This window comes from Schistocerca piceifrons, chromosome X (assembly GCF_021461385.2).
Source record: "Schistocerca piceifrons isolate TAMUIC-IGC-003096 chromosome X, iqSchPice1.1, whole genome shotgun sequence".
NCBI classification, from domain to species: domain Eukaryota; kingdom Metazoa; phylum Arthropoda; class Insecta; order Orthoptera; family Acrididae; genus Schistocerca; species Schistocerca piceifrons.
In genome coordinates, this window is record NC_060149.1 from 755,868,799 (window position 1) to 755,880,568 (window position 11,770).

General features: G+C 45.0%; 1 pseudogene; it reads left to right on the forward strand.

Moving 5' to 3' along the window:
• The first annotated feature begins 3,955 nt into the window (after positions 1 to 3,955).
• On the forward strand, positions 3,956 to 4,073 carry LOC124723646 (annotated as a pseudogene).
• Positions 4,074 to 11,770: the final 7,697 nt, after the last annotated feature.

Sequence of the window (11,770 nt, forward strand, 5' to 3'; positions counted from 1 at the left end):
TGAGGGCGCCCGTGTGGTCGGTGCTTCCGTAACCAAGGTAGCCGAATCGGTGTTTGAAGAGGTACCGTACCGAAGATTTATACCACATACAGGGAAAGCGGAAAAAATGTTCAAATGGCTCTAAGCACTATGGGATTTAACATCTGAGGTCATCAGTCCCCTAGACTTAGAACTACTTAAACCTAACTAATCTACGGAGATCACACACAATCATGCCGGAGGCAGGATTCGAACCTGCGACCGTAGCAGCAGCGCGGTTCCGGATTGAAGCGCCTAGGACCGCTTGGCCACAGCGGCCGGCGAAAGCGGAGAAACATCATTCGCTAAGTCACGACGCGGACGAAATTGTGTATTCAACGATCGTGACAGACGGTCATTGAAGAGTATTGTGACGAAAATAACAGGTCGACAGCTGCAAAAGTCACTGTGGAACTGAATGTCGCACTCACGAGCCCTTTCAGTACCAAAACAACACGAAGGGAGCTGTAGAAGGAGGGAACTGCAGAGAGAGCTGGAATTTCAGAACCATCATCAGTAATGCAAGTGCCCGTAACAAGAAAACGTTGCACTGGAGCCATAAAGCCTCGACTATGGAACAATTTGCTGGGATTAGTCTTTTTTAATACTGTTTCCATCCCCTGTACATTTAAACTATTACTTGGAGGATATATAAGGGATGAACAAAACTATGAAAACATCGTAAACACAACACATTACCATGGTTAATGCGCTGCAGGGAACCCATTGGCATTCGAAACAGCTTCCAGTCGTCTTGAAATGGATAAATACAGGTGTTATCAGGTTTTAAAAAGAATCGTATGTCATTCTTCCAGCAAAAAAGTGGTAAATTCATGTAACGGTGATGGAGGTCGAAAGTGATCACGTACCCTTCTCTCCAAAGTAGAACACAAAGGCTCTGTAGTATTGAAATCTGGTGACTGTGGTGAGTAGGAGAGACGTGATAATTGATCCTCGTATTCAAAAACTAGTGCTGGACGATGTGAGCTGTGCGAACAGGAGTTCTGTCGTCTTAGAGCATAGCATCACCATTGGGGAATAAACACCGTGCCATGGGATCAGAGCCGGTCGGGGTGGCCAAGCGGTTCTAGGCGCTACAGTCTGGAACCGCGCGACCGCTACGGTCGCAGGTTCGAATCCTGCCTCGGGCATGGATGTGTGTGATGTTCTTAGGTTAGTTAGGTTTAAGTCGTTCTAAGTTCTAGGGGACTGATGACCACAGATGTTAAGTCCCATAGTGCTCAGAGCCATTTGAACCATTTTTTATAAATCTTCGATACGGTGCCTCTTGAAACACCAAACGCTTCGGTTATTTTGGTTACGGAAGCACCAATTTGCTCACGCTCGAGTTCACTTAGCTCCCACATAATGTACTCACAACCACACACAACAATGTTCTGACCATGACTGACACTTGCAACGTATTGAGGGCATTTCACAGGTGCCGTTCGAGTTCAAATACAACAGCGCATCGTGCTGGCTTGGTTAGCATCTGCGTTTTTGTTCAAGCGTGCATTTCTAGCAGTATTTCCATATCTTTCATGACCCCTGTATGTTATCTTTGTGTGCAATAGCGACACATAGCGAGTCATCAGTGGTGTGTTACCTAAGCTGCAAGCACTCCACTGGATGTTGCTTTAAGTAATACCGTTCACATTATGCTTAATATTATACACTGATTTTGGCTGAGCCGCATTTACAACGATACCACTTTGGCTTAGTTCTGGATTTGGTTTAAGAGTTATTCCATATCTACGTACGTATTCAGATTGCTCTCTAAGTACTATGGTACTTAATATCTGAGGTCATCAGTCCCCTAGACTTAGAACCAATTAAACCTAAATAATCTAAGGACATCACACACATCCATGCCCGAGGCAGGATTCGAACCTGCGACCGTAGCCGCAGCGCGGTTCCGGACTGAAGCGCCTAGAACCGCTCGACCACAACGGCCGGTTATTCAGATGGGACTTCATGTTTTTCTATCTCAGTTTTCATGATTATCAAGAAAGTCATTGCGTATATTTTGATCTGAGGGCTGGATCTCCTGATAAAAACATCCAGTAACTGCCTGAGCTGTGCTTTATATTATTGACTGTATTTCGATAAAGTGAATTGCATCGTCAACACTAATAACAATTTTCCAACGCCGGCAGCCATCGCCATATTGTCGTCCCATTAACCGCCAGTCATTGACTTGCCTGTCATAACTTTCGGTGGCAGTCATCGCCTCGCCTGTAGTCGTCTTCGCTGTCAGTCATTGCCACATCTATATCTTCATTCGTCTCTGTGGTCCTCCGCAGTGCTCTTCGCTTCCTCAACAACTGTGTTTCCTGCTATCATATCCTAGTGTCTACTTCCTCCACACCAAACACGCATCATCCCACGCAGTAATAGACACACAGCTGTGTACCGTCTCACTTCCCCATACACTGAAGCGCCAAAGAAACTGGTATAGTCACGTGAATTCAAATACAGAGGTATGTAAACAGGCAGAATACGGCGCTGGCGCGGTTGTTAGATCGGTTACTGCAGCTACAATGGCAGGTTATCAAGATTTATGTGAGTTTGAACGTGGTGCTACAGTCGGCATACGAGAGATGGTACACAGCATATCCGGGGTAGCGATGAAGTGGGGTTTACCCGTACGACCATTTCACGACTGTACCGTGAATACCAGGAACACGGTAAAACATTAAATCTTACACATCGCTGTGGCCGGGAAAAGATCCTGCAAAAACGGGATCAACGACGGCTGAAGAGAATCGTTCAGCGTGAGAGAAGTGCAACCCTTCCACAAATTGCTGCAGGCCCGTTCGTGTACCCTTGGTGACTGCACGACACAAAGCTTTACACCTCGCCTGGGCTCGTCAGCACCGGCATTGGACTGTTGATGACTGGAAACATGTTGCCTGGTTGGATGAGTCTCGTTTCAAATTGTATCGAGTGGTGGACGTTTACCGGTATGGCGACAACCTCTGTAATGGTGTCGGGTGTGTGAAATTGGAGTGATATGGGACGCCTGATAGGTCTAGATACGAATCTGACAGGTGAGACGTACGTAAGTAGCCTGTCTGATTACCTGCATCAATTCGTGTGCATTGTGCATTCCAACGGACTTGGGCAATTTCAGCAGGACACTGCGATACCTCCACACGTCCACAATTGCTACAGAGTGCCTCCAGAAACTCTCTTCCGAGTTTAAACACTTACGCTGGCGACCAAACTCCCCAGACATGAACATTATTGAGCATATCTGGGATGCCTTTCAACGTGCTGTTCAGAAGAGATCTCCACCCCCTCGTACTCTTACGGATTTATGGTCAGCCCTGCAGGATTGATGGTGTCAGTTCCCTCCAGCACTATTTCAGACGTTAGTCGAGTCCATGCCATCTCGTGTTGCGACACTTCTGCGTTTTCGTGGGGGCCCTACGTGATATTAGGCAGATGTACCAGTTTCTTTGGCTCTTCAATGTATTTCTATACCTCTCCGCCCTATTAACTTTCTCCGACAGTTCTTCGCATGTTTCCTTATTACTCTGCTACCGGAGCGACTCCCTCAAACTTCGCATCAACATTTACACAGTCATCAGTCTTACCTGATTTCCCATTTACAGTGTCTGATAATTCAGCAGGTGACGCAGGACCACTTTCGCCGCTAACCACAACCATACCAGCATCACATACGACACCAACAGCAAGATTATCATCTGCACCACCATTGTTTTCTTTACAACCAGCATCATCACGTGCACCAGAAGCAATGCCAGTATTGTATCCTGCAGCATTACCATCTCCATTGCCATCAACACTGCTAGCGTCATGAGGAGTAAAAGAGCTGCTGAGCGTCACATGTCTCAGATGAATGGCGTAAAGGCTGAAACTGCCATAGTGGAGTTGGTAAATAAAGTAATTTTAACAGTCAGTGATTTAATTTGCCAATGGTCTTGCCAGAGTGGTAACACCGGTTCCCGTCAGATCACCGAAGTTAAGCCCTGTCGGGCTGGGATAGTACTTGGATGGGTGACCATCCGGTCTGCCGAGCGCTGTTGGCAAGCGAGGTGCACTCAGCCATTGTGAGGCAAACCGAGGAGCTACTTCATTGAGAAGTAGCGGCTCCGGTCTCGTAAACTGACAAAATGGCCGGGAGAGCGGCGTGCTGACCACATGCCCCTCCATGTCCGCATCCAGTGACGTCTGTGGGCTGAGGATGACACAGCGGCCGGTCGGTACCGTTGGGCTTCCATGACCTTTTCGGGTGGCGTTTAGTTTTAGATTTTAATGATTTAATTTAAAATACGAGGGTTGGAAATTAAATAGTGGTAACTATTTATTCACAACCGATACAAAAGAGTTACATGTTTGCACCTATTACTGTCCTTCGAAGTTGTCGTGTAGAACGCGTTGCCAGCGATGTGGAAGACGTAGTATACCGTTAGCAGAGCCTGTTCTGTTGATGGTGCGTATGGAGCGGTCTACTGCCTGTCGAATCTCTGGAACAGTTCTGAAGCGAATGCCACGAAGTGATTCCTTCATCTTCGGAATCAAAGTCACAAGGACTTAAGTCCGGGGAGTATGGTGGATGGTACAGTACTTCCCAGTCCCATCGACCCAACAGAGCAGCCACAGCTTGCGCTGTATGCGCCTACGAATTGTCGTTCAAAATGATAGGTGGGTTGCGCAGAAAGTGTCGCCGCTTCTTTCGCAAAGCTGGTCGCAGGCGATGCTACAAAAACGAACAGTATTACTGTGCATTGACGGGCTGCCGTGGAGGAAAGTAATTCGTTACGATAACACCATCACAGTCGTACAACAAGAATCACCATAACTATCACCATACTGGGGCTCTGACGCACTTTCGACTTTCGCGGCGTCTCATAATGACGCCATTCGTTGGATTGGCGTTTCTGTTTTGGCTTCGTGGCATTCGCTTCAGAACTGTTCCAGATATTCGACAGGCAGAAGACCGCTCCGTTCGCACCATCAACAGAACAGGCTCTGCTAACGGTATACTACGCCTTCCACATCGCTGGCCACGGGTTCTACACAACGCTGGTGACTACTTTGAAGGACAGTGACAGGTGCAACCATGTGATTCTTTTGTATCGGTTGTGAATAAATAGTTGCCACTGTTTAAGTTCCGACCCTCGTATGAAAAAAAGTGGTGTGATTTGCTTATTTTCTGTCTTTTTAAACTGGACCTTATTTCATTTGCACCATGTTTTTGTCAACTATATCATCAGCACCAACTCGTGCACCATCACGATCTCCAACTTCATCAAATTTCATATCCAGAAGAAATATACACAAAGACGGAGTTCTGACACTTCATTCATTCCAAAAGATAGAAAAGCTGCCCCTAAACCCAGCAAATCTGAATTAGTGGAATCGTTACCCACCAGACAGCGAAAACCTTCTCTAAACTTTTCTTTTGTCTCATCCCGATCTTGCCCAGAATATATTAACCTTAAGAATTTGTGCACTGGAATCAGGAAGTATCTCCCTATCCTCAACATAATCCAAGTTATTCCACGCAAAGATTCAATAATCATTAAGTCCACAGATCCTGACTTCAACTTATTTAGGTTTTCCGTGATTTCCCTAAACTGTTTCAGGCAAATGTCGGGAGGGTTCCTTTGAAATGACACTGCCGATTTCCTGCCCCGTCCCTCCTTAATCCGAGCTTGTGCTCCGTCTCTAATAACCTCATAGTCGACGGGACGGTAAACACTTATCTCCTCCTCCTGACTTCAATAGTGCTTTGCAATGCAAACTCATGTCCATAATCTTTGGCCCCAATGCATCCTTGCTCGCTCTTGCTCCTTGTGTCCAAGCAACTCAAACCTACACGCTGGCCGCCAACACTCAACACTGTGATCAAGGTGGTAGAACCCAAGATCACAATCGAGGAAGTTGAGCAGGAACTTAACTCTCATTTTGAACTCCAAATCAATATAGCCCTTCGATTCCATAACAATTCCAGTCCTAGTTTCCACGTCTGTACATTTTCGGAATCGTCATTAACCAGTGACTATCTTGTAACACATAGCGCCCTCATTGACCACCGCAGGCAGTAAGTAACAGGTTCTTGATCCAAAGACTTAGCCCTTACCTAAAATATCATTCGTACAATGACCACTGGATGCAGAAAATTACTTGCCACACCTACATACTCCTCGAACCACTCCCGCCTATATACCCTTGCCTGATACCAGGCCCATCCGATGTGCATCTCCAAATCCAGTCGCACCAAATCTCCGGCGCGAGCACAACCAGATCATGTCCCTTTACCCCAACGCTCGAAATAAAACCTTGCGAATTTCCATATACAACTTACAAAATCCGCTTCCCATCCATGTCTTATTTTCCCTGCTTTTAATCCCTTTCGACAAACCTGTTTACCTGGAACTGGTCATCGAGCCTCCAAATAATCATCCTCTAGCTGGAATGCAGAAGTACCAACATCATCACCACGCAGCTTGTCATCGATGCCATAACGCTCTCCTACAAAATAGCCTTGCCACGTCTAAATCATGTGTTTTTATTTATATTATCTATACGTTCTACATCTTTTATATTTTGTTTTAAACTTTTATTCTTTAATAAATTGTACGGCTGCTGCCAGTCCAACCCCAGTTTGGAGGAATCAAATGACAGTAAAAAATCTGTATATTTTACTTCTTATTTTTCTGCAATGTACTCTGCTGTCCGCATATTGCTCTGTTTTTTATGAGATCTGACGAAGGCCATGACTGAATGAAATCGATAATTTGTGGACAATATTTCGTGACCCTAGTCAGGGAATAAAGAAAGACATTGTGACATATTTTGATCTCTCAGAATGATCAGTCTGTGCACACTGTGCACACAGTAGTGTGTATTTGCTAAATTAGTCCACGGCTAAAGAAATACACTGATGCTTTAATTGTTCCATGGATAGTAGTTTTATGCAATTCGCAGATAATAATGTGTGATGTGCAGGCAGAGTGATTTGATAGTATTTGCCGCACTGGAATGTTTCCCGTGCATATGAACGTTACAAATTTTTTTCTACCATCAGCCGGCCGTGGTGGTCGAGCGGTTCTAGGCGCTTCAGTTCGGAACCGCGCGACTGCTACGATCGCAGGTTCGATTCCTGCCTCGGGAATGGATGTGTGTGATGTCCCTAGGTTAGTTAGGTTTAAGTAGTTCTAAGTTCTAGGAGACTGAAGACCTCAGATGTTAGGTCATATAGTGTTCAGAGCCATTTGAACCATTTTTTTTTTCTACCATCGATATTACATTGTTCACACTCGATATTCCCACACCGGAATGATCAAGCCTAAAAGCTTAATGTCCGAATAAGGCCAAATCTTCCACCTATAATCAACTGCTTGGCTTTAAAAACATATCATGATTAATCGTGTACAGCAATGACTATGTTTATCTTAGTAATCTACACCTTATAATATAAAGTCTTACACTTTCACAACATTAGGTTACCGGTCTTGAGCCTCTTGGGACCCAGTGACTCGTGTTCGTAGTTTCACTGCAAGAGCTGGTTGCCAAAGACGTCTCGTATCACGTGTCGGCTGAACCAGTCGGTGTGCTCATTTGTTTTTGCTCTACATAATCCGATTTCCAGATCGAGTTCCCGAAGCTTAAGCTCCCAACGTATAAGCCAGCTACTTTTAAATTGTTCATAAAGGAAGAATATTAGCGCCTTATCTGTTACATACCCTTTAAAAAGTTTGGCAGTGAATATGATAGCCACCAGCTCTGCATTCCGGCAATGAAGGACCATTCAGTGTCGACCGGCTGCTGTGTCGCCCCTACCAATGACGTCGTTTGGATGCGGTGTGGAACGCTTGCAGTCAGCACAACGCTCCGTCGATCGTTGTGAGCTGCCCAGGTTTTGGAGCAGCTACTTCTCATTCAAGCAGCTCCTCAGCTGACATCACGAGGTTGAGTGCCCCCAATTTCAGTCCTCCAAGCAAAGGAAAATTGTTTGCAGTATCGGGAACTGGACCCGAACCCTTCGAATGACTGACCACTCACCTACGAAGGCAGATGATGCTATGGCTAACAATTCCAAGTTCGCAGTGAAGAACGGTGTATGTCTTATCGTTTCCGATACTCAAACTTTCCGATTCATTGGTCTGTTGTAAGCACGCTTCGTCTCATACGACGCCCACACTGCAGCGCAAATAGTAGTGTTTTATTTAGTTTGAGAAGACCGGTGTTCTTTGCAGGCCTAGTTTACTCTTCTGGACAGGGCTGGCTTGAGGTCCAAGCGACACTAATGGCACTTAGGACAACAAGTGCAAAATTTATGTTCGGGGTGCATCATAATTTGGAGAGAAAACTGATACACGTGAAAGTATACTACGTATAACAGAAGCAAAACCTGCCAGTAAACTCGGGTTTGCAACCGACTTCGAGATGACTGCGAATGTTTGCTTATAGCTGCCATTGGTGTGTGAAATATTGTCTTAGTTTGTGTAAATGAATTGTAAACTTTTCAATGAAGTACCCATTAATTGGGCTCAAATTTCGCCAACCCAAAAAGGTCCCATGATGGATATTCTAGAGAGCTTGGAAATTTTTATACATAATAAACGGAATCCGGCAGCGATGCTGAATGAACAAATTTCCATAACCTCAAATAAGTGACAACTTCTCTGTGGATGAAGAGCCATGACAAACCGCTACCACGGCAACGGACGCCGTGGCCAGGGCAAAGATAACACCATACGAACACACCAGAGCTGCTACCATGACGACGGCGTCCTCGCTACACAGACTAGAGGGCACCTGATAAACGCTTTATAATCCATGGCAACGGCGTGCTCACCACAAGGTGTAGAGGGCTTTGTAGTCCTTCCATATTAGCCGTTTTAGTAAATTGACTCAAATGTTTTCTACGTAAATGTACGATTAAATATATTATAATACAAGACGACACCAGTTTCTGCGTGTCACAAATTGTTTTACTTTATATTATGGCACATAATGTAATATACTTTTACGAATTTTACGAGTTGACTATGGAACATTTGTTTTTATTTTATAATTAACACTATAATTGTAACTCTTTTTAAATGGAATGGTGCCGTTTTCTGTTATTTACTGTCACTTAAATTTATGTTAAACCAAGGTGACTAGTAATTAGCCGGCCGGAGTGGCTGAGCGGTTCTGGCGCTACAGTCTGGAGCCGCGCGACCGCTACGGTCGCAGGTTCGAATCCTGCCTCGGGCATGGATGTGTGTGATGTCCTTAGGTTAGTTAGGTTTAAGTAGTTCTAAGTTCTAGGGGACTGGTGACCTCAGATGTAGAGTCCCATAGTGCTTTGAGCCATTTGAACCATTTGAGCTAGTAATTACATATAATAAAATGTATTAAATGCCGTTGGTCGCCGCTGGGGGTGTTGCCGTCTGTTCACGTGACCTCAGCACGCTATTTAAGCCCAAACGAAGGGTTAGCCTCGCATAGTTTCCTGCCGTTATGTAGACAGGAGTGACACCACCAGCAGTCGACTAATGGGTAACGTATTTTAAATTTACGTAATTTTAGCTGTTGTATAATGGAGTCTTTCTGAACGGATATCTATAATTTCACAGTGCAAACGCTCAGAAGATGCCCCCTAAGTCGGGTTGAAAACGGTTGGCTGTATAATAATAATAGATGTGTTTAAGACTGTTTATTGAATAATTGATTAATCATACTAATCGCTGCTTCATCTCCGCAACCATGTTGTCCAAAACCGCTTGCAAGGATTTGATGTTTTAGTTCTGGTGTTGTTCTGCCTCCTACTACTCTTGGATTAGTAGGAGTTATTGGTATTGAAATCTCACCTTATGCACAAAGTTACTGCTTGGGTTTTCTGTAAATGCCGGATATATCCTAATCCCTCATTCTTCCAGCCGCACACAATTTCCATCCCTACTTTGCAGCCTCCACCAGTGGTACCTCACGCTTCAACTCATGATAGCCACCACATATAAACAACATCCAAGTCGAAAGCTATAAGATGTGTTACACTGATATCTGAATGTAAATATTGCGATGTCATGATCTGGACGAGTACTGCGCAGATCTTACAACAACAGCAAGAGGGAACAATCGGGAAACAAGAGCAATACGAGAGTTGGAACTTTAATAGTGGCAACTATTTATTTACAGTTCGTGCAAAATAGATTCGTGTTAAAGTTTTACTGACCTTCAAAGTAGTCACCAGCATTGTGTATAGCCTGTTGCCAGCGATGCGGAAGTCGTAGGATACTCTTAGCAGTGACAGTTCGAGCTGCGCGGTCTATTGCCCGACGAATTTGCAGCAGTTCTGAAGCGAATGCCGTAAAGCGTTTCCTTCAGTTTAGAAATCGAGTTCAACTCACAAGGGCTTAAGTCAGGAGAGAGCAGTATGTGATATAGCACTTAGAAGCCCCATCAGTCAAACAAATCAATAACAGCTTGCACTGTACATGCTTGAGCATTGTCCTGGAAAATGATGGTCAGGTACTGCAGAAAGTGTCATCACTTCTGTCTCTAAGCTGGTCGTAGGTTGTGTTCCAAAAATGAACATCATACAGACAGAAGTGATGACACTTTCTGCAGGACCTGACCATCATTTTGCTGCACAATGCTCAAGCACGTACAGTGCAAGCTGTTACTGATTTGTTTGACTGATGGGTTTGCTAAGTGCTATACCACCTACTGCACTCCCCTGACTTAAGCCCTCGTGGGTTGAGCTCGATTTCTAAACTGAAGAAAACACTTCACGGCATTCGCTTCAGAACTGCTACAAATTCGTCGGGCAATAGACCGCGCCGCTCGGACTGTCAAGACAACTGGCACTGCTAAGAGTATCCTACGACTTCCACATCGCTGGCAATGGGTTATGCACAATGCTGATGACTACTTTGAGGGTCAGTAAAACTTTGAAACACGTATCTATTTTGTACGATCTGTAAATAAATAGTTGTCACTCTTAAAGTTCCAACCCTCGCATCAAGTTTCCCATATTTCCAAAACCTAATAACCAACGGTTGTATACAGCGAATTATGCACAATATTCACAGGAATAGACACCGACGGAAAAAAACCTGCAGCACCAAGAAGTAGTTGTGCGGGATAAATGAAAGTTAGTGGGTGTGTTTCTACATCTGAAAGATGACTTCTATTCAAATGTCATGCCAGTCGCAAAAGACTGGCGCTAGTAGCGCCACTATGAGAATGCAAATTAGGTTTGCTTTATATACACGCTCTAACGGTCGGGAGCGTTAGTTTCGTTTGAGAATGGACGTGGTAGGTTGGTGTTAGTCAAGAATACCTTTAAGGCTACAAAGACGCCATTAACAACACCTCACAGAGTTTGAACGATGTCGTATAATAGGGCTACGAGAAGCTGGATGTTGCTTCTGCAATACAGCAGACAGACTTGGCAGGAATGTAGCCACTGTACATGACTGCTGACAGCAATAGTCACAGGAATGTACGGTTGCAAGAAGACCGGGCTCCGGACGGTCACTTGGTACCACTGAGAGGGAAGACCGCCGTGCGCAGCATATGGCTACGGCGCATCGTTTTGCAAGTGCAGCAGAAATTTGAACGGCAGTTGGCAGCACAGTGACAGAACGAACTGCTGCAAATCGGTTACTTCAAGAACAGCTCTGAGCCAGACGACCTGTCGCGAACCTTCCACTGATCCCACACCACCACCACTCCACCACCATTTGCGACCTCTGTAGTGTCAAGCGAGAGCTCATTGGAGGGT